The sequence below is a fragment of the Dermacentor silvarum genome, chromosome 1, assembly GCF_013339745.2.
Source record: "Dermacentor silvarum isolate Dsil-2018 chromosome 1, BIME_Dsil_1.4, whole genome shotgun sequence".
In the NCBI taxonomy this organism is placed as follows: Eukaryota; Metazoa; Arthropoda; class Arachnida; order Ixodida; family Ixodidae; genus Dermacentor; species Dermacentor silvarum.
In genome coordinates this window covers 432662086-432686830 of record NC_051154.1, presented here as the reverse complement: position 1 = coordinate 432686830, position 24745 = coordinate 432662086, and the positions used below count along the sequence as shown (strand labels likewise).

The following is a 24745-nucleotide window of genomic DNA, read 5'->3' as shown; positions in this document are numbered from 1 at the left end:
ACAATGCCACATTGAATGCAGAAAAAACATCAGGGGGGACAACACCTTATGCACAGCCCTCGAAAACTCTCCCCAAAACAGCACCAGAGCCTGCGAATGGTAAGTGGTTGTTTCTCAAGCTTTGCGCCTGGCTGCACGTGACAGTCTACCTTACTGTTATGGTTTGGTAGCACAGTTCAGACCACTCAAAAGCTTTCCTGCACCGTATGGTGCACAACCATTATTTTGAAAATGTCAGCGTTTGCTTTTTAATGCAACAGCGTTAAGGGCCCCGTGCGGCAGAAATCCGGTGTTGGCGTCCGCGTCGTTGTCCGTGAGCGAAAATTTCTGTATATGTTTAGGTATATGTATATGCCACGCCTTGCTATATGACATGCTCTATATGCGTGTTATATTGCCACACAATTCTATCACTTAAGTTGCTCCTACCTTGTCTTACATTCTTGAGAAAGTTATTCCGCGGAATTTTGAGATTGACAGCCCACAAAAAATGTCACGGAACAAAACAAAAACAGCGCATGCCTTTTATGTTAAATCTTCTCAGACTGAAATATTGAAAGTGCGAAACAATAACAGAAACCTAAAAATAATATTTTTTGGCGCGGCTGTGCATTACCTCCGAGATTGGCCCACACAAAAGGCTGCGTTTCTACCAGAAAGCTTGCCCTCGTGCATAGCGTTCGCCAGCAGGTTACATAAGCTGCAGTCGCCGTGAAGCGTGAAACGTAGTCAGGAATCCTTCAGTGCTAACGCGTTGCATTCTTAAAGGCGAAGCTTAAGCGTCCTACAAGTTTTTAATTTCTTTTCTAACACTGTAGTGCTTAGAGCCGTGCCTTCGACAATGATGAGCTTGTATTCCTTTTGTGTGTATACGTGAGCGATATTCGGGAGAGCAGAATTAAGTGGAGGTGTCAACAAATTTGTGTCCCCACTTGCACGGAAATCTAGCCACTGTGTGATGTCATGTGCCTAACGATCTGTGCAACACGTTGTTGCACAGATCCCTCTGTGCTGAGAAACAACTCCAGTGCTGTCAATAATGGGAGATAATGTCGAGAGAAGTCGATGCTTCCATGGCATTTAAAAAAGAACCATCCACTGCCGTCAAATTTTGAGTGTATTCACTGTTAGCATTGTGAATTGCGCTGTGCGGCTGCACGCGAAACTCTTGGTGTCAGGTGGAGTTCAGTGGAACACGTGCCACTAAAAGCACAATCTCATGATGTATCAGGCCTTCTCTAGCAAGTATCACTGCTGTGTTGTCAAGAGAAGAGAGTTTGAGCAATCTAAACAAACTATAGTGCGTGTATGACCTACTCTATATCTTTGTTCAGAAACTGCACCATCTGCGCAAAATTCTCCCGCACCAAAATCATTTGACGAGTGTCCATTTATATCGGTACTTTCCCTTGTAGATTGCAGGAACTGTTGCTGTACCTTATAGTACTAGAACAAAACGAATATTCTATTAGATAATTTCAAATAGAGAAATCTCCAACCAAATACAAATTGAATAGCAAAAGCTTTTCGATTCATATTCCAAATTTTGAATATTCGCCCACTCCTAGTTTGAAATCGTAATATTAGCTTGTAACCCCTATATATAGCGAATTTTCTTTAAAAAAGGTGGGTTAGCACTTGCATATGCATCCCATTTCACAGCCAGTCAACCATCACTTTCTTTGCGTTGCTACTGTACGAGGTGCTACCCTAAAGTTCCGGGCACTTGAAAAGCACGGCCAAACTGTGTGTGGTACATATTCCCGCCGCTAGATTTGGCTAGCAGTATGACTTGCTGATCAGTGTGCTGAACGACTTGCATCTGAGAAGAAGTACTGTTTTGCGAAGTGTTGTTTTGCAACTGATTGTTTCAGTATTTGGCGCATTTTTTAGCAACCGATATGGCAGACTTCAAGGAGCAAAAGATTTCCATCAAGGTTTCTTTTAAACTTGGCAAAACTGCGGCAGAAACTCATCGTGTGCTAGAGGACGATTTTGGAGTCGATGCCATGAGCGAAAGTAGGACGTTTTTATGGCATAAACGCTTCAAAAAGGGTAGAATGTGTGTTTACGGCGATGTACGCTCTGGACGGCCATCAACGAGCACAACCCCGGAAACGATAGCGGAAGTTCGTAAGAGTATCCTTGGAAATCAAAAGCTAACTATAAAGAATGGCTGCCACATTGTAGGACAATTGGTTGCGCCGCGTAGTGCGAACAAAAACTGGTCCAAAGCGCTGACGGCAACGCGCGTTGCCTGGCGACCACCTCGCGGAGCGGCATGTGCTTCGCCTCCTCTCCGTGCCGTGCAGTGGCGTAGCCAGGAATGGTATTTGGGGGGGGGGGGGGGCTCATGTTGCAGCACGGCCTCCTCCTTATAGACTCTGTCAAGGGGTCCAATACATGAATAACTGCATTGAGATTGCCAATGCCATTGTATGTTAGATACTGCAAACGAATAATTAAACGTTACGCACTGTCATGACAAGTACAATACCTATTTTTATTGCGATAGCAATTATATGGACATTTCAAGCGGATTTTTGCCGTCGCCGTCACCGTGAGGTTCCGTATAAAGTCCAAGGGCGATAAAATTGTCGCCGCGCCCGTATGTGCGAGTCAAAGCGGGCGGGGGACACGCGCCTTCACGCAGAGCGAACGCGCACCGGAGAGAAAACGCGACTACCGTCGCGCGAAAGGCCGTGGGGGTATGGGAGGGACAGAGGGGGGGGCGGCGCTGTGCTGCGGCACCAAATGCGTATCTTGCAACATGACGCAAGGGTAACTGGCGACGCAATCTTCCACGCGAAAGGAGCAAAGCCGGAAGGTAGCGCGGGGGGGGGGGGGGGGGACTTCTACTCGGCCAACAAATGCGTTCTTGTACCTTGCGCCTGTGCCGGCTGTCGGTGTTGTCGCGCGCCCCGTATCTTGAAAGCGATCTCCACACGGCTCTGACCTTTTTATGCGCTGTGCGTACGCCCCTAAGTTTCCGTTGAAGCGATAGACCGCACGAACCTTCGCTCACTACGGCGGCCGCGCTTCCCCACGCCCTCGTTTTCACAGTGGTTGTGTGCGGTCGTCGAGTCTATTCATGTTTGCTTGTGTGCGCTGACACCACGCTTGTTAATTCAGTTAGTAAGCGAATGTGTCAAGTTCATGCAACGTATACAACTACTATCCCTACTCCTTATAGCTCTCTACTAATTTGCTATCGCAATTGATGCTTCGCCTTTCGGGCGAAACTGCCACATTTTTTCGTAAATAAGATAATCCTATGTCCCAAACATTGTGGCCGAAATAACTGATATCAATACTTCCGCGTTTTTTTTTGTCTATTAAGTAAAGTAAATATTACACGAACTGGAGAACTATATTAGTTGGAAACCAGCAAAGCAATGCATGCAGCTGATATTAAAAACGTAAAGGCATTGAAATGAACAAGTTGAGGACAAATATTTTGATCGATCTTTGTCATTCAAGAACCTTGTTTACATTTTTGTGCATATGCAACGGCCAGGGAAAAACCTCAATGACGCTGTCCTTCGTTGCAATGGATCGCTCCGGAGCAGCAGTTACCGGTCATGTACTGTAAATTGCACCGAAATTATAGTCGTAACAATGAGTACATATAAAAAGCAGAAGTTCTGAAAAATATACATTTGAAATGCGAAGATACAACTTGATAAAGGGCAAAAAAGTGTCGCCGGAAACAAAGTTCACTGCTTGTATGCACAAAACTTCGCAACAAGGTATTTAAATGTACGTATAAGTCTCCAATACATCTACGTATCTAAGCAAATGTCACTGTATACAGGATGTCCCATTGTCCCAGCTATCACGCAGCACGATTTAAAAAAGAGGAACGGCTTCACATGAAGCAAACCTAGTGTGTATTGTTCACAGTACAGTGGAGTAGCCGCCAGTAATTTTTTTCGTTACTGAGATTTAATTAGGTAATTGTAATTATTTATCTAACTCGAGAAGTACTGTCCTAATTATCAAAGTGTCAATACGAAAGTTGTAGAGCAACATGAAAAACTCCCGATACAGCTTTCTGTTGCTCAATACGTGCTACATAAAAGTGTTTTTCCGAATGTGAAAGAAGCCCGCGAATACACGCAGAATTGCCGCGCAAGTGGCCGCTCGAGGCACTTTGCGGGTAAGCGCGGGCTTCTTTCACGCTCGGAAAAACACTTTTATGCAGCATTTCCCAATTTTTGTTGATCGAATAGCCGGTACTAATGGATAAATTGTGCAATAAATGCCCTTTTATTCGTTTCCACTACTCTGTTGTCCTTCATTTTTCCCGTAAGCACGCTTGACAACCCACAATTCAAAATGTAGAATCTGAAACTAGGCTTTTTATGCAGTGTGAAATTTTGTTGCAGCTGGCCTTCACGTTTATTTCGCATCGTACGTTTTCATCGAGTTGCAAATAGTTCAGCAGAACAGTTACTAATTATTCACCTAATTATTGTTTTGCTTAAGAAATATTTATTTTTGTGTGAATATATCTCCATTGCCAGAAATAAACGTGAACAATTTTCCATTTTTATAATGTGGGATGGTGTTTAAAGCAACTCTGACAATGCATGCATGCTTGAATTTGCAGTGCAAACGATTGGACAGAGATGATAATGTAAAGGACGAGGCATTGGCAGTGTGTTTGCAACAAGCTGTCCTGTTTTGCCCAACAGATAATGTTGCTTTTCAAAAATTCGTTGCGAATATCGTCCCTCAGTGTCTTGTGAAGACATCAGTGACACTGAAAACTCACTGAATGTGCGTGCCAGTGGGAAGGGCAGTGTTGTAACACGCGAGCACCTTGCACACAAGATTTTGGTTACTCAGTGCTGTGATGCGCGCGTCCGAGTTCTCTACGAAGTGCAGCACTTCATTGTTGCTGAAGTTCGGAGAAAGCATTCCTAGTAACACAAATGAAAGCCTGAGGAAATTCCCATAGGTGATTTCCTGGCAACATACAAGCGGCCATTGCAACCTAGCCACAGGAATGCAGACTAGATTCGTCGGCCAGTATAATGTGGAGCTTTAAAATAAACACTGAGCACCTGGATTTTCCAGTCTGAACATATGCAACAATGAAGCTGCTGTGTGGCCCCCACCAAACTATTTGCTCAAAGTGCTCAAAGCTGTATCACCTGTTACAGCTTGTCTGAGTCATAAAATAACTGACCACATGTAACTGATGATTGAAAAGAGTGATTGAATTACAGTTAGCATTCCCGAGTAAAAAAAATTCTCAATCAATTACAAAATTTTGAAAAAACGACGTTATTAGATGTCATTCGCTACATGCCAAGTCCGAATAAACAGATGCGCGCTATCAACCCAAATCTAACAAAGGCGCTTCCCACTCGAGCACCGACAGTGGCAGCTAACTGGCAGATGTCCAAGCCCTCTTTCTTAGTTAGAAAGCCTCCATGATTTCCTGTGGTCATTATGGACCCGGAATGTGATTGTTTCAGTCCAACATGTCATAGGAAACATCCAGTATGGCTGTTTAGACTGCGTGAGAATGACTGGCAGCTACCAGCCATATTTTGCTAAAAATATTACTAGTGGCTGCTTTGGCACTGCGATCATTTATCTGCCATACGAATTATGGGTGGTAGCACATGGAATTATCTGATATTTTTGCTTGTGACTGGAGATGCTCTTGTTGAGTTATTCATTGCGCCTGATCATTCTGAATTTTGGAGCAATAATTTTTTCTAAAAACCCAATGTCAGCAAGTTTCTGTACGCATTCATAATGAGGGTAAATTGTTGCAATTATAACACTTGCATTTATTTTGTCGAAAATGATTGACTTACGTTACTAAAATAGCGGAGGTACTAACAAACATAAGAACAAGAAGACAGTGGCGCGGTCAGGGAGGGGGGGGGGGCACAATGGGCAAAGCAATGCAAATGACAACACAAACGTCGACTATCAACTGAAAGGTTGCGCACTGGTGGAAAATGAGGAAGATGCAAAACTTAACTGTGCATGCTCAAGTAAAGGCAGCGCCACCATCAATAATAGACACACGCCGGCATTCACGAAAGGTAACTGTTTAGGCATGACACTTACTCTTGTGCAAGTTAATTGAAGGCTGACTTACGCACACAATAATGATATTCCCTGTTTTGGCCATAATGTGTATTTCTTCATTCTTAAGTTTGAATACCAGTTTAATATGGCTGCATATTTTGCAGTGCATTTGCAAGCATGACAGTGCAAGGAAAGGTAAGACTGTTTACCACCAGTCAACAAATATTTATGCTCAGTGAATCTTATTGATGCCATGCCCTGTTTGCCATAGATAAATGCAACCACAACTAGAAGCAGCACTATGAACTACGCGCATACGGCATTCTTTGAACTACAAGTAGGTGTGCTTTTGTGCGAAGGGGAGCGCTAAAGTTCTACGGAAGGAAAGAAGAGTACACAAATAAATAGGACGCTTATGTACTCTTATTTCCTTCTGTGCCACTTTAGCACTCCCCTTAGCACAAAATTTTTTTTCTTCCAGTTTGGCTGGTCTTTTTTTTTTTGCTTGGCAGTACATTTTTCTTAATTTATTGCCAGCCATAACATAAATCACCATGCAAATACCGAGGTGTGTGCAATCCCAGACTAAGCTGTAGGACATGAAATCAATTGAGCGGGCTTTATTACTGGTAAGAAAAGCAATTGAGTGGCGTCGTCGGATATGTAGACCTGTCTGTGACTGTTTTTGTCTGACCTACTATAAAGAGCAAAGTTAGTGCTCAGTTAATAAATCGTCACCTGAGTAAATAGCATACGATTATTTTTCCTTGCAGTCCGTACGGAAATGGTTATTGTCAATTAACCTCATTCATCTTAGCAGCCTTCCCAACTGGACAATGCCACATTGAATGCAGAAAAAACATCAGGGGGGAAAACACCTTATGCACAGCCCTCGAAAACTCTCCCCAAAACAGCACCAGAGCCTGCGAATGGTAAGTGGTTGTTTCTCAAGCTTTGCGCCTGGCTGCACGTGACAGTCTACCTTACTGTTATGGTTTGGTAGCACAGTTCAGACCACTCAAAAGCTTTCCTGCACCGTATGGTGCACAACCATTATTTTGAAAATGTCAGCGTTTGCTTTTTAATGCAACAGCGTTAAGGGCCCCGTGCGGCAGAAATCCGGTGTTGGCGTCCGCGTCGTTGTCCGTGAGCGAAAATTTCAGTATATGTTTAGGTATATGTATATGCCACGCCTTGCTATATGACATGCTTTATATGCGTGTTATATTGCCACACAATTCTATCACTTAGGTTGCTCCTACCTTGTCTTACATTCTTGAGAAAGTTATTCCGCGGAATTTTGAGATTGACAGCCCACAAACAAATGTCATGGAACAAAACACCAACAGCGCATGCCTTTTATGTTAAATCTTCTCAGACTGAAATATTCAAAGTGCGAAACAATAACAGAAACCTAAAAATAATAATTTTTGGCGCGGCAGTGCATTACCTCCGAGATTGGCCCACACAAAAGGCTGCGTTTCTAACAGAAAGCTTGCCCTCGTGCATAGCGTTCGCCAGCAGGTTACATGAGCTGCAGTTGCCGTGAAGCGTGAAACGTAGTCAGGAATCCTTCAGTGCTAACGCGTTGCATTCTTAAAGGCGAAGCTTAAGCGTCCTACAAGTTTTTAATTTCTTTTCTAACACTGTAGTGCTTAGAGCCGTGCCTTCGACAATAATGAGCTTGCATTCCTTTTGTGTGGATACGTGAGCGATACTCGGGAGAGCAGAATTAAGTGGAGGTGTCAACAAATTTGTGTCCCCACTTGCACGTAAATCTAGCCACTGTGTGATGTCATGTGCCAAACGATCTGTGCAACACGTTGTTGCACAGATCCCTCTGTGCTGAGAAACAACTCCAGTGCTGTGAATAATGGGAGATAATGTCGAGAAAAGTCGATGCTTCCATGGCATTTAAAAAAGAACCAGCCACTGCCGTCAAATTTTGAGTGTATTCACTGTTAGCATTGTGAATTTCGCTGTGCGGCTGCACGCGAAACTCTTGGTGTCAGGTGGAGTTCAGTGGAACACGGGTCACTAAAAGCACAATCTCATGATGTATCAGGCCTTCTCTAGCAAGTATCACTGCTGTGTTGTCAAGAGAAGAGAGTTTGAGCAATCTAAACAAATTATAGTGCGTGTATGACCTACTCTATATCTTTGTTCAGAAACTGGACCATCTGCGCAAAATTCTCCCGCACCAGAATCATTTGACGAGTGTCCATTTATATCGGTACTTTCCCTTGTAGATTGCAAGAACTGTTGTTGTACCTTATAGTACTAGAACAAAACGAATATTCTATTAGATAATTTCAAATAGAGAAATCTCCAATCAAATACAAATTGAATAGCAAAAACTTTTCGATTCATATTCCAAATTTTGAATATTCGCCCACTCCTAGTTTGAAATCGTAAGATTAGCTTGTAACCCCTATATATAGCGAATTTTCTTTAAAAAAGGTGGGTTAGCACTTGCATATGCATCCCATTTCACAGCCAGTCAACCATCACGTTCTTTGCGTTGCTACTGTACGAGGTGCTACCCTAAAGTTCCGAGAACTTGAAAAGCACGGCCAAACTGAGTGTGGTACATATTCCCGCCGCTAGATGTGGCTAGCAGTATGACTTGCGGATCAGTGTGCTGAACGACTTGCATCTGAGAAGAAGTACTGTTTTGCGAAGTGTTGTTTTGCATCTGATTGTTTCAGTAATTTGGCGCATTTTTTTAGCAACCGATATGGCAGACTTCTACTCTGCCAACAAATGCGTTCTTGTACTTTGCGCCTGTGCCGGCTGTCCGTGTTTTCGCGCGCACCGTATCTTGAAAGCGATCTCCACACGGCTCTGACCTTTGTATGCGCTGTGCGTACGCCCCTCAGTTTGCGTTGAAGCGATAGACCGCACGAACCTTCGCTCACTGCGGCGTCCGCGCTTCCCCACGCCCCCGTTTTCACAGTGGTTGTCTGCGGTCGTCGAGACTATTCATGTTTGCTTGTGTGCGCTGACACCACGCTTGTTAATTCAGTTAGTAAGCGAATGTGTCAAGTTCATGCAACCGATAAAACTACTATCCCTACTCCTTATAGCTCTCTACTAATTTTCTATCGCAATGGATGCTTCGCCTTTCGGGCGGAACTGCGACATTTTTAATTCAATTAGTAAGCGAATGTGTCAAGTTTATGCAGCCGATAAAACTACTATCTCTACTCCTTATAGCTCTCTACTAACTTGCTATTGCAATTGATGCTTCGCCTTTCGGGCGAAAATGCCACATTTTTTCGTAAAATACGATAATCCTATGTCCCAAACATTGTGGCAGAAATAACTGATATCAATGCTTCCGCGTTTTTTTGTCTATTAAGTAAACTAAATATAACACGAACTGGACAACTATATCAGTTGGAAACCAGCAAAGCAATGCATGCAGCTGATATGAAATACGTAAAGGCCATGAAATGAACAAGTTGAGGACAAATATTTTGATCGATCTCTGTCATTCAAGAACCTTGTTTACATTTTTGTGCATATGCAACGGCCAGGGAAAAACCTCAATGACGCTGTCCTTCGTTGCAATGGATTGCTCCGGAGCAGCAGTTACCGGTCGATTATTGTAAATTGCACCGAAATTATAGTCGTACCAGTGAGTACATATAAAAAGCAGAAGTTCTGAAAAATATACATTAGAAATGCGAAGATACAACTTGATAAAGGGCAAAAAAGTGTCGCCGGAAACAAAGTTCACTGCTTGTATACACAAAACCTCGCAACAAGGTATTTAAATGTACGTATAAGTCTCCAATACATCTACGTATCTAAGCAAACGTCACTGTATACAGGATGTCCCACTGTCCCAGCTATCACGCAGCACGATTTAAAAAAGAGGAACGGCGTTACACGAAGCAAAGCTAGTGCGTATTGTTTACAATACGGTGGAGTAGCCACCAGTATTTTTTTGTTACTGAGATTTAATTAGTTAATTGTAATTATTTATGTAACTTGAGAAGTACTGTCCTAATTATCAAAGTGTCAATGAGAAAGTTGTAGAGGAACATGAAAAACTCCCGATACAGCTTTCTGTTGCTCAATACGTGCTACATAAAAGTGTTTTTCGGAATGTGAAAGAAGCCCGCGAATACACGCAGAATTGCCGTGCAACTGGCCTCTCGAGGCACTTTGCCGGTATTCGCGGGCTTCTTTCACGCTCGGAAAAACACTTTTATGCAGCACGTATTGAGGAACAGAAAGCTGTATCGGGAGTTTTTCATGTTGCTCTACAACTTTCTCATTTACACTTTGATAATTAGGACAGTACTTCTCGAGTTAGATTATTAAATACAATAACCTAAATAAATCTCAGTAACAAAAGAATTACTAGCGGCTACTCCACTGTACTGAAAACAATACGCACTATAGTCGGGTCCAACTTTAGAAGACAGGATCGAGGAGGCCCCGCCCAGTTGACCGAAGCGCACCAGCCAATTCCTCCGCGACTCAAGGAATAGTCCCGCTCAAAAAATTGTGACTGCTTCTAAAACGCGTATTTGTCGGTATAAATAAGATTTGTGTATCTTGACGAGTGGTTTGGTAAAACTATCATGATGGAAATGCTACCGCACATGCCGGATCGCGAGAGAAAAATAACTCCGTGCCTTCTACAACGCTGTGCATCGTCTGCTACGGAGCAAGATCGACGGCACCGGGCGTAGTAGTCGCTGGCTTAATAGCATAAGATTCATATATACTTTTTATGTGTTTGCGCAACCTTATTTTTTTATTGTGTTGGGCTTATTTTTAATTAATTTTTTTTCTTTTTTTTCGCGGTTGCGAACCTGCGATCTCGTGAGTTCGCGCACGATCGCGGGCGGCATTCCGTGCCAGTTTTCAGCCATGGAGCCCAGCGAGGTGACATCGGAACGCGATCCTTTGTTGCCGAAAGAGCCTTGTGTCGCCTCGATGACCATACCACCAAGGAGCCTCGACAAGAACAAGAGCGGCCACATCCTGAACAGCGATTCACGCAACATGATCTTCCACTGCTAAACGTTTTGGCGTAACAGGCAGCCTGAACGCAGCGTGGAGGACACGAGTAAGTTCGTCGCCGATATGCTCGGTGTCAGCGAAAGGACTGTGTTCAGGGTGAGGGAGGAAGTTAAAGCTTCGCATTTTTCGGTTGGCAAACTGATGACGCCCTCGCGAAAGCGCCCACGCAATGCGGAGAAGAGAAGACGCAACGCGAAGTTTGACAGCTTCACGTTGTGCGCGCTGAGGTCATGTGTGCACGATCTTTCGCCACAACGAGATACCGACGGTCGAGAAGATAACTACCGAGTTTCCCCATCACTAAGGCGGTGTACTGTGCGTTGCCTGCTTGCCGAGATCGGCTTCAAGCACGAAAAGAGAAGCCGCAACTCGCTGCTTATCGACCGGGATGACATCACCAATTGGCGGAATCGCTACCTTCGTGACGTGGAGTGCTACCGGGCGGAAGCCCGAAAGATCTTCTACCTGGACGAGACATGGGTGACCGCGGGACACACTCGGTCGATCGTGTGGACAGACACCATGGTGCAGAAGCGCGGACGCCCGTTCGCTCGAGCAAATGACCTGACGACGGGTCTAAAACAACCTTCTGGGAAAGGTCAGCGCCTGATCGTGACGAACATCGGCAGCGAGGATGGTTTCGTCGACGGCTGCTTGGATGTATTCAGAGGCCAAAAGACAGGCGACTACCACGAAGAAATGGATGGCAATCGCTTTGAGGGCTGGTTCAATGACGTTCTGCAAAAGTTGCCAGCTGGTAGCGTCATTGTTTTAGACAATGCACCTTACCATAGCCGGCGAGAAGAGAAATTGCCGACGACGGCCTGGAAGAAGGAAAAGATACAGGAGTGGCTCACAAGCAAGAACATCACTTACGGTGAAAGGATGATATGCCACCAGCTCAAGCAGCTGCTTCTTTATGTAAAGTCACGCTTTCTGAGCTACATCGTAGACAACACAGCTATAAGGGCCGGTTGCATTGTACTCAGGCTCCCGCCGTACCACTGCGAATTTAATCCCATTGAGCTTGTGTGGGCCAAGGTCAAAAATGGCATCGCTGCGGACAACAGAGACTTCAAGCTGTCCACGGTTGACGTCATCTTGAGGGAGAAAATCAAGCAGGTAACGGCGGAACACTGGAGGAAGAGCATTCAGCATGTGATGGACTTGGAGGCAAAGTTCAGATTTGACACGTCTGGGAGTGAGCACATTCAACCCATCATCATCCAGCTGGGTGAAGATGACACTGAAGAAAGCGACTCCGACTGCGAGCTGTCTGGCATTGAGCCACTCGACGAAGCATAAAGGCTTCTTATTAACAAAAGAACAGCCCTTATTAGGGCTATCAAAATTTTGCCGGTGGGTTCGCAACAGCCAACCATCCATTCCGTGACCTCTCAAATAAATAAGCAGTTCCATTTATGGCATATTCCTTATAATAGAAGCTCAATTCTGATAAGCAACGTCCTGCACACATTGTGCTCGATTTAAGAAGTGGCATAGAAACACATTTAAATGCTGGCATATCAGAATTGAAACACTATTGTTAACCCTGATTATCGTTGGCGGGCTCAAAATGCTCATTCGGGCAGCCACCGTCGAGTTTGACGCGCCCCATAGTGAAAAAGCAGTAGTCGGAGCACGCTTTATGGTTCTGTTAGCAGTCTGCACTGGTATTCACAGTCATTTCATAGCGAGTGGTGGTGAAATAGCAGCAGACAATACGAAACTGACAGCCAGTGTCAGCAGCTTGAATGCCAAAGCACATTCATGTGGTTGCATTGTTTATTTTGTTATCTGGCTCACACAAGTAATGCGAATAAGAGAACAAATATAAGACATCATTAGCTAAGTGAGGCCCAAAATGCTCATTCAGGCAGCCACCGTCGAGTTTGACGTGCCCCATAGTGAAATAGCAAGAGTCGGAGCACGCTTTATGGTTCTGTTAGCAGTCTGCACTGGAAATCAGTCATGTCATAGTGAGTGGTGGCGAAATAGCAGCAGACAACACGAAACTGACAGCCACTGTCAGCAGCTTGAATGCCAAAGCACATTCATGTGGTTGCATTGTTTATTTTGTTATCTGGCTCACACAAGTAATGCGAATAAGAGAACAAATATAAGACATCATTAGCTAAGTGAGGCCCAAAATGCTCATTCAGGCAGCCACCGTCGAGTTTGACGTGCCCCATAGTGAAATAGCAAGAGTCGGAGCACGCTTTATGGTTCTGTTAGCAGTCTGCACTGGAAATCAGTCATGTCATAGTGAGTGGTGGCGAAATAGCAGCAGACAACACGAAACTGACAGCCACTGTCAGCAGCTTGAATGCCAAAGCACATTCATGTGGTTGCATTGTTTATTTTGTTATCTGGCTCACACAAGTAATGCGAATAAGAGAACAAATATAAGACATCATTAGCTAAGTGAGGCCCAAAATGCTCATTCAGGCAGCCACCATCGAGTTTGACGCGCCCCATAGTGAAATAGCAGAAGTCAGAGCACGCTTTATGGTTCTGTTAGCAGTGTGCACTGGAAATCAGTCATGTCATAGTGAGTGGTGGTGAAATAGCAGCAGACAACACGAAACTGACAGCCACTGTCAGCAGCTTGAATGCCATAGCACATTCATGTGGTTGCATTGTTTGTTTTGTTATCTGGCTCACACAAGTACTGCGAATAAGAGAACAAATATAAGACATAATTAGCTAAGTGAGGCCCAAAATGCTCATTCAGGCAGCCACCGTCGAGTTTGACGTGCCCCATAGTGAAATAGCAAGAGTCGCAGCACGCTTTATGGCTCCGTTAGCAGTCTGCACTGAAAATTGAAGTGTTGTCATAGCCAATTTTAAATTTATTAATCTGACTCGAGCAAGTAATGCGAATGCAAGCACAATTATTAACGTGATTAACTTTGCTAGCATTTTTTGTCATATTTACGTACCAGAAAAATGCTCAGTAAAGTTGAACGTGTTTTAGTGAGTCACTTTGTTCATTACAATCCCTAGGCAAAGTGACGGACAGATTCAGACAGTGGTATTGGGGAAGTAATAAATGTTGAAAGTTGCAAAAGCTCTCACAGCACTGCTTTGCTGGACTCCATCCACTAGAAAACTGCATTTGTAATGATGAAAGCGTCAAGACAGGAAATGATACCCCACTGCACAATGTTATATATGTGTACCACCACATGTGACAGGAAGCAAAACCATCTGTTTATTAAGACTGAATGCAACAACATAGCAAGGTGCTGTTTCACAATATGGCACCTTTTCATGTGCACTTCTGGCAAGCTACCGTATGCACTGATGCATACACACATTAACAGGGGTGAGAGACGAAGTAACTGTGCAAACCACGTGATGCTTTTAACATTTTGTATCTGTCAACGTTTCTGTTGTCACAGCTGATAGAACTTTCTTTGGTGCAAGTTGGTTAATCACATTGCGGCAACAGCACAAGAAGCAAGGTCAGAATAGTAGGAGAAAACAAAGCAAGGTGACAGACTGAGGAGGCAAGGTAGACAAGGGAGAATGACTTTAATGACATCGAAGAGGCCAGCCCTGCTATTCACTGGACTTGGTGCTTTGAATGAGACGAGTTAATGGAATTGTAAAGAAAGTCGTGGCTGCAGCATGATTACAAGAACAAAAGCAAAGATAAAAGGATAGAAATAGGAATAAATACATACACGCACGGAAGAACTCACATATTCACACATGAACACAAACGCGAGCACGAAAACTAAGATCTAGAATACAAAAAAAGGCAAACTAACAAATATACATAAACGCACAAGAAAACACGCACACACATTTAACGCAGACGTGAGTAGAACTATTAGGAGTCAGTTCACAAGCAGCTGTGCCTACTTTGTCGTACTTTTTTTAATGTACATAATGGCTCTGTTGCCTTTACTGTCATAGGAATTTTTTAGTAGCGACATATCACGACATATCACGCTGTGTTGTGGGAAAGCAAGTCGAGCGCTGACAGCACAGCTTATGCGCGATTGTGTCACAGCAGGCTTTCTACAGCTGGCGCGTGCAATGAGCGAAGAGTTCTAAGCCACACAGCGACGCGAATTCATGCCAAGCTCTCTTGCAACGGCACCAGTGTATCAGTCATAATTTATATTAGCATTCAGGCTGGCATTAAGGAAACAAACACTGCTTCCAAACGCCTGACCGTTAACAATCCAATGACATTCGCTCAAGCAGCTCGTGTTAGTCACTGATTGTTAGCATTGGTGGAAAGCAATCAATCGACGGTGCTACACAACACTCGAACGACGCTGCTAGACGCTCGGCTATCTGATCACACGGCTGCCAACGATCGGTCGTTTGCACGCTGAGCTGGCAGCAACGAATCTTTGAGTTGGAGGTTGCTTTCACACATCTTTTCTGTTGAGAAACTCGCAGGTTGGTTTCATCCGCGCACGCTTTTCTCATTTATCCTGATAATGGTTTTGCTCCATCACTTCACCACGTCCGACGAGAAACGCAGGGGCACAGTACACAAACACACCCGCCGCTCACAGTAGGCAACAGACTTTGGCGAACTTTCGTCGTCGTAACTTCACTTAGGAGCAAAAGAAAACACCACGGAGCAACCACGTACGATGTTTCTTTGCAGCGGTATGTCGCCGCGGGATCCTGTTTCCACACGAAGCGCAGCGCAGCGTCACCGATGTTCGCTGCAATCTTTCTTCGCCGGTTCACGGCTCAGAACAAACGCACGCGGCACAAATTGTGCATCGTAAGCTCACAATAATATTTCCGGCATGACAGACCACCACAAACAATTCGAATTCACTCTGACGAAGGGAGACGCACAGAGCTGACGCGACTCGGCCCAGTTCGAAGCGAGGGCGGCCATGTTAGGCATGTTCTCCGTCGGCGGGGACACCGGCAGTCCGGCTCATGACGTCACCTGAAGTGCGCGCCTATTGGTGCCGGCTCGTGTACATCCGCCTTTGAGGGGCAAATGCCGCTGTCTTCTAAAGTTGTATCCGACTATAGGTTTGTTTCGCGTAACGCCTTTCCTCTTTTTTTTAACTGTGCTGCGTCATAGCTAGGACACCCTGTATAACGCATCAAACAAGACAAACATGTTGCGCAGTCCCAGATAGTAAACTTTATGCATGAAAGACAGACGATCCAGGCAAGAACAAAACCATGATCGCAGAAATCGTGATAAGTAGTTGGGCGATGCTGCGTTCGCGACAGCACCACATGGGTAGAATAATAGAGGAAGGTGCAGAAATCAGTACGAAAATGTGTATTTTAACTGTCTGCACAGCGGCAACAATTTTACTGCACCCAAAAATTAAAGAAGGATATTGCTTCGTTTCAAAAAAAAGTAAAAGCAGGTAGCTAAAAAGGAAAGAAAAGGACAAACGAAAGCCGCAGATGATGCGGCAAGTTGAACTATTCAATATCCGAGTGTGTTTGTTGGGAAACGCCGCCTGGGTCGGGCTTTCAATGAGCAAGGTCGGTCAACACTGTTTATTCACGTCCTCGTAATTTTCGTATTCGCATGATAATTTTGATCATGATGCTAACTGTTAGAATAAACGGCGAACATTTCTGCGGTTTTAAAAGCGCATGAACAGTCATACGTTTTCATTTCATGAGTTTATGGACCTGAAGGAACAGAGCTTTTTACTTGCATTCATTTTTGCTGCTTCGCTATCTGAAGGACAAACTTCACTTGGCGGGGAAGTTTAGTGAAGCCGGCAATGACTTCGGGCACGTTGGTTCCTCAGATATTGTAGAGCGCAAGTGGTTTTTTTAGCAATCTCATGTTTGAAAATATTCTCTCTGCGCTGGCAGTGGTCACAGGAAGGGTGACTGAATCTGCAGCAGTTTGTACACATTTACAGAAAACCTGCTGTCGCAATGAAAGAGGGCATCTATTCCGGTGGTAAAACCTAAAAACACTTCTTCGATATCGCTGGCATCCTTGTTTATATACCTTGCCCAAATTGGAAACAGTAAGCTGTTCGATTCCAGAAATATCTGTCGTTTCGTCAGCAAGTACGGAGAAGCAGCCTGCAGCGTTTATACTTTTATCAGCTCGTATGCCCGCAGCGTTTATCAGCTCGTAGCCGGATGTTTTTATCAGCTCGTAGCTCACAGCGTTTATCAGCTCGTATGCTAAGAAGTGCTATAAAAATACCAGTATTTTCAGCGGGGGCTTTGCTTAAATCCACAGAACCACTGTCCCTATGGCCACGGAGAGCCAGACCCTGTCGCCTGCAAAAAAAAACTGCCTCAATAAGCGGCCGTTAACTTTCTTCTATTTCTCTTATATTACTTTGCCTGCCCTGGTCGAGCTGATCGATCACATTGGGCGTGCTTCCTGAAAATGTTTGAAGAACATTATCAGCTGCCAGCTGACAGTCAAGGTGACATTTAGCATTTGTTGTGTGTGTGGAAGATTGCGAGCGCGTGCTTCCGTTTCTGGAACGGCTTGGACACGAGGGCTCCAGTGCGCGAATGTTGGCCCAAGTTTATAAGAACTTTGAACCCATAAAGTTCTGGAATTGAAAATCTAAAGCACGCCTTTAGAAATTTCAGTGCACCTTTCACGTCAAAAGTTTATGAGAACTTTATTCCCATGAAGTTTCGTAATTGAAATCCATGCGCTGCATAAATTGCGACGCCGCTGCGAGATGCCGCGAAGCACCGACTCATGATCGAAAAGCCCTTGAAACTTTGTGCTCGGATGGGCCTCCTTGCGTTATGTGACTCCAGGTTTATGGGCAATGCCACGAAATCGCAATGTTCGTGCCGAAGTTCCTATTCGTGCGCAAAAAAAAACAAATATTGTAGACAAAATCCAGAATGATTCCCGGCGCCGCTGGTTGTTTTGGTCGGTGGTGCATAACAGCCCGAAAAAATTGCGTAGGGGAGGGGCTCAAGCCCCATCAGCACCCTGGATACGCCCCTGGTGCCGTGCACATGTTGCCTTGACATGAGACGTTAAGGAGAGGAAAGGAGATGCATGCGCGTGGTGAGCGCTATACTCGGGAGAGAGAAAGAGAAAATGAGAGCGAGCGAGAGACAAAGAAATTGTAGCAGCACCAACGAGGCAACGCGCAGAGCTGCTGCCGACGCCGTCCGCATTTCTCCGTTTCCCCGCGTTCGCGCCGAACGTGCGCGGTGTCTGTGACTGCAGCAGGCGCCTCTGGCGGCGGCTTGGCAGTGACTGGCTCTGGTAGCCCGCGGGTAGCCAGAAGTGGAAAATCGAAGAAGCCCAGTTTTCGACCAGCCACGCCCCGGCTAGTGTGGAGGCGCAGCTTGGCCGCGACGTCACCGGGGAGATAAAGGTTGGAACCGCAGCGTTGGCGGCAGAACTCTCGTTGACTCTCTGGCGAAGCCGTGACATGGGACGACCAAAGAAGATACGGACACCCGAAGAAGCCGCTCATCTTGAAGCGCGTCGCGCGACCAAGCGAGAATCTGCGCGTCGGCGGCGAGTCGATTCGGATTACCGTGACAAGCAGCACTTGGCATTTTCGAGCAAAACTTAGCCAAGCCTTGAAAAACCTGGAAGAAGTTATGTCGATCACCACCCTCCGCTGTTTACTCCAGCCTTGCACCACTAGTGCAAGCTGCCCACATTTTCTTTTACCTACATGGAATTGTCCACATCTATTTCGTACCTTCTGGTACGAAATAGATGTGGACAATTGTATAGATGTGGACAAGGTGTATAGCTAGCCTTACTGTGACGTTTTGAGGTGCTTAAAAGAGAGCATTCATCGCAAACGTCCGGAGAAGTGGAAGAACAACTGGCTTCATCGAGACAACACGCCCGCTCACACATCACTCATTGATCGACTGTTCCCGACTTCCGAACAAATCACAGTACTTCCGCACCCACCCTATTTATTTATTTATTTATTTATTTATTTATTTATTTATTTATTTATTTATTTATCTATCTATTTATTTATTTATTGAAAATACTCTCAGGGTCTTATGGCATTTAATATGGGAGTGGTTGCAGACTAGTATAGAAATGCAAATATTTTTAAATCACAACGCATTCTTTCAGTTCCGATATTGCGCAACTACAAAATTGCTGCTTCAATAAATAACATAACCAATAGAAATTCACCTCTGCCTGTTGATCTTCTTTTTTTCATTCCTATACGCAATACGTGACAAGCTTCAAACGGTAACTTTAATCTGCCAAAATGTCATAATGTTTATGGCGAAAGACTAATAGAATTTAATGGAAGCTAAAATATGGAACATGATCCCCCTTGAGATTAAAATTGCACTTAATTTCAGCATGGCATGCAAATCATTTTGCTATCAATTAAAGATTTTGTAAACCTGTGTGCATTTTAGTAGAAATTGTTTGAGTTGATTTTCTTTGTCTTCTTTTAGTAAGTACAAATCTATTACAAAAGTAAATGTATACGTACACTTGTATGTATTATTATGATCGTTTTTCTTTTTGTTTCCTCATTGCTGTTCTGTACATTCTTTGTTGCACATTGTATTGGACCGACCACTAGCCACTTTAGGCTATCGGTCCAAATAATCGCTGTATATGCAGTTTCTGTTCATGAAAAATAAAATTATATTGATTGATTGATTGATTGAAACGAACAAGGCATTGAGTTCTGGTAATACAATGATTTTCCTGATTATACAATGTTAGCTAATGTTTCGCGAAAAAGTTTACTGTCGGTGATGGCTACGATTCTTGAGGGAAGATGGTTCCATTCCCGATATCTACGGGGGATGAAAGACAGAAGGTCGGCAACCCACAGTCTCAGGATTTCTCGTTTTAGTTGACGTTGAGATGACATGCAGATTACTAGACCGTCTGAAGACTACCCAAGGTGGTTCTGGAAAGATCACTTTAAGGCGATCACTCTGTGCTAGTATATTGAAATATTTTAAAGCACTGACGAAACATTTGGAACCGATGCTGAGTGCATCAGAACAAGGGTACTTTGTGTCTGAATGGAGGATTGCCTTTTTGCGCGAAACAAATCGTTCCGATTCAGTGCATCGGCCCTTTTAACAGCATCATCCACAATACGACGTTGGTATTCCTGCTGGATTAAAGCAAAACTTTTTATAAAAGTCTGACAGTTCCTAGCAAAGCTTCTTAAAGCGCAGTGCCTGGCCAGACCAATTGGCTCAATCGCCTGCATCATCTGCGACACCTAGCTGTATTCCTTCCATCTGAACCCTATGCTATCCACCACGCGCTGAAATCTAACCTCTGGTGGGACACATATATATTGTCACGAGCCTTCAGAAGTACCCTTGGGGGTCTAAGAAACCGCAGAGCAGCTGGCTCCTGGAAAGCGCGCCGTCGGGGCTGGCTCGCGAGCAAGGAGGAGCAAGGAGGAGGAGGCCAGCCCCGACGGCGCGCTTTCCAGGAGCCAGCTGCTCTGCGGTTTCTTAGACCCCCAAGGGTACTTCTGAAGGCTCGTGACAATATATATGTGTCCCACCAGAGGTTAGATTTCAGCGCGTGGTGGATAGCATAGGGTTCAGATGGAAGGACTACAGCTAGGTGTCGCAGATGATGCAGGCGATTGAGCCAATTGGTCTGTCCAATTGATTGAACCTATTGCATCTATGTCCTTGTACTCAGTGCACCTCAATACTGAGATGTGAGAACTTGGCGAGTCTGTGGATTTATTGTCAGATTTGTAGCATTCCTAATTGTAACTTGTTTGAGGTGCTTCACTGCAGTAAGTGATAGTCTTTTATCGTAAGTGATCGAGAGTGATTTGCACTATTGTGATGTTGGGTGCTGTACTGATGGAATTGATGGCATCGTGTGAGGCTTGCAATTCAAGTAGTAGTGAGTTGGGCGCTTCGGCCTTGTACGTGAAGGAAAATCTAATAGCGGGGTGACATCGGCTCACATAGTTTTGGTAGGCTGAGTATGTCACAGATGCCCATTTCTGGTAAGTCTCCAAGATGCCATAGCGCCACGTTGTGTCATGTACAAGCTTTTTCCATATCTCGGAACATAGAATTAAAGAATCTGATGGTTTCAGTGTACCTCAATTATAGTTAATCGCCAACTTGCCCTCCCTAAAGGTGCATTAAAATGGAATAAATAGCTTTCGAGAAAGCTTAGGAGACGACATTTTATCATTTACTCGCATAGACCGCTATAGTAAGTACCACAGACCTGGAGCTAGCTGCCAAAGATGGATCCCTTGCTTCCTTGAGGAGAGGAATTACAATGTTTTTAATGCAGAACGAAGATGCTCGAAATGAGATTTTGTTATAATTTAAGGGTGCAAGTGTTTTAATATATCGTGTATTTATAGTTCGATCAAGTTCCAGGGGCAGGCTTACTACCGAAATTTAAGGTGGCTTTAAGCTCAGAATGATAATGGCTGTAATGTGTACCATACTTGCAGTTGAGTTTTCGTTCAGCCATTTCATATAAAATAATCTGAACAATGCGCATCACTAGGAAACATGTTCGAAATGTGCAACTCCCACCCTCCCCAGGTGCATTCTTCGCGTGACCTCATAATGTGCTCCCTTAATCGATAATTTTTCAATAGCTAAGCAGGGGTTTGCTTTGCGTTTAGCCTTCCAAGCTCACCAAGCAAGACCCATGACTGAGTCACCTTTCATTACACAGTCTTGATTACATTTTCAAGATCTCCGGGATCGGCCCAGTTTACTATTACTCTTTCAAGAATCTGTTCATTTTACTCGACGATACGCACGAGGACGCGGATAATCCCGGGGACGCAGAAAAACAAAGCTTCGGTTTATAGTTGTGCGCAATGGTGGCGGCCGCATCGGTTTCTACGCGATCCGAGTCATTCATGTTTGCGCAGCTATAATGGCAGTAAGACGCACAGCGCTGTAGGAAACGTGGTGTCAAAACTCGTTGACTGGTTGCTTCGATCTCGCAAACAAGTCGCGGTGACAGGCTTTCTTACGACAGCTAGCAAATGACTCATGTGGGCCCGTCCCTTTGAGGTAACATTCGTGGGACAGTGCGAAGACTGCAGTTTCACGTATCCGTCACACTGTATATAAATTCATATTGGGGCATTCGGTGACTGCTGTAGAAACAGCGTGTGGCGATGTAAACGCGGTTATGTGCTATACGCTTGCAGCGCTTGTCATCTGCTGCACTCACGCTGGCCAAGTGACGGCGCCTGAGAGCAAACGGGGGAGTAGTAGTAGTAGTAGTAGTAGTGGTAGAAAACTTTATTTGGTGTTTTGTAATGAAGTCCCAGAGGGTGGAGCCCTCATTCCAGGTCCCCATTTGCTGCTGCTATCCGGCTGGCCCGGTAGATCAGGTATCGCTGATCGTCGAAGGCTGTGCTGGAAAGAGCGGCTTCCCACTGGAATGGGGAGGCGTTGGGTATTCTAGGTAGTCCGCGTGGTTTGGAGCATTCCCACGTAGAATGGTGTCGCAGAGTTTTGGGTGTCCACCGCAGAAATGACATTTGGCGGGGAACTGGCTAGGATAAAAAAGTGTGGTGGAGAGCAAGGCTGGAAAACTTATTAGTTTGAAGCGGGCGCCAAGCGGCTGCATCTGCACGGTTTAGCTTCACGTGTGGTGGAGGGAATGCTATACGGGATAGTCTGTGGTGTTGCAGTATATGCATGTATGTAAGCGGTATCGTTTCCACCTTTTCTGTGTTGGACTGGCCTTCCACGGGCGCCTGGAAGGTGAGGCCTCGGGCTGTCATCACATGAACGCGCTGATTGCCAGGGAGAGACGCATGCCCAGGTGTCCAGACTAGGTGAACTAGTGGAATATTTTGCTTCTTCTGTAGCATCTTATGAGCTATCGGTGAAATCCGTCGTTGTATGTAGTTTCGACATGCTTGCTGGTAATCTGTAAGAATATATATGATCTTTACTGGGGGTTGAGCGCTGATGGCGAGGGCTATGGCACATTCTTCCACTTCCGTGCAGTTGTCAGTGCGTATTGTGGCTGATAATACTGCTTCGCCCCTCCAGTTGGCCACCGCTACCACTTTGGCTGTAATGTCGGCGTAGCGCGCGGCGTCTTTATAGAAGGTGTCGAGGTCGTTGCCGTATGCTCATACGGGGGACAAGCGTGTGTGAGCGTATACGGTACCACCACATTCCTTCGGACCCTCGGGTGACGCGCGGAGGATTCGGTGCACGAGACGCTCAATAAAATTACTTTCTTTCTTTGCAGGAACCTGACAGCTAATATGATATTTTGCTGTATTGTAATTTGAACGCTAACTTTTACTACACAGAAATGCTTGACAGTATAGTTGAGCGCATTCTGCGATGATGTCCTTAATCAAATTGTGTACATTAATTAACGCGTAAGACAGCTTTCTTTCATATCCTTGGAAGTTCAATGCATTGTCTAGTAAGATTTCATATATTTCCATTGTTTTTAATTTACGTTATTAAAGTGACGTCACTTCCGTGCATTGCAGGAGTCGATTCTGTGTGGAGTCGTCTGGAGAGCCGCACGGCATACAAAACAAGTGACGTCACTTCCGTGCGTTGCAGGAGTCGATTCTGCGTGGAGTCATCTGAAGAGCCGCGTGGAATACGAGACTCTGCCAAAAAATATTAAAGTGGTGTCACTACCGTGCGTTGCAGGAGTAGATTCTGTGTGGAGTCGTCTGGAGAACCGCGCAGCAGTTTCGCACCCTGTTTTAACAGTAAAGCTGTTTAAGCTATCCGTAACTCCGTTAGTCGTCCGCAAAAAACTGCGCCGAGCTATGACGTCACCTCGCGTTGCCTAGTAACCGCCGGCGCAGGTGCGTGCTCGCTTCGCCTGACTACAGTGGCTAGAATAGCCTGACACACACGGCTCCGCCGAGCTACCGCCAGCTGCGCGCTACTGCGCATGCGCCGTGACGTCATCCTGGCGCGTCTGCGCTCCCCGCCCGTGCATAGCTTGTGCCCCACTTCCCCTGCGACTTCGCCACCACCTGCGCACTACTGCGCATGCGCCACGAGTGAGACGTGACGTCACGGCCAACTGTGCATGCGCTCCTTTGTTCCGTATGAAAGCCGGTGCGCGGGGGCGGCGCGCCAGACGCAGACATGGGGAGACGAAAGAAGGTTCGCACTACCGAGGAAGAAGCCGCTTACCAAGTATCGCGGCGCGCTGCTAAGCGAGACTGCCAGCGTCAACGCCGATTGGACCCAGCATAGTTAGCTGAAGAACCGCTGCAAAACGACGACGGCGAGCCGGAGACCCCGAGTACGTCCAGCGAGAGAATGCTATAGAGAACGGGAGAAAAAGCGTCGGCTCCGAGAACATCCCGACGTGAGAGAAGCCGAGAACGAACGATACCGATGAGCTCCGCTGTTTCTTTAGCCTTGCGCCAATAGTGCAAGCTATCCCGATTTTTTTTTTCATAAAGAGCACTTTCGAATTTTCGAACAAAGAGAGCCAGGTAAGGAATTCCATACCTCTATTGTGCGGGGAAAGAAGCTGTACTTGCAAGTATTTGTACGCGCATAGGAAGGGGAAAGACTAAGCTCGTGGATGTTAGGTGTAGATGAAGGCTTGGCGAAAGATAGGCAAACTGTGTTCGAAGTACAATAGGGCATGTTAATTATGTTGTGCAAAAATTTTAATGATTCCGCGTCACGACTCACGGAAAGTACTGTTAGGTTCAGAAATGAG

The 24745-nt window shown here is 45.3% G+C and overlaps 1 protein-coding gene across 1 annotated transcript in view; it reads left to right on the top strand.

Moving 5' to 3' along the window:
- Nucleotides 1–24745, top strand: part of LOC119448384 (serine/threonine-protein kinase 19) — a 72079-nt gene that overhangs the window by 36104 nt on the left and 11230 nt on the right. The gene's annotated exons all lie outside the window — the stretch shown is intronic.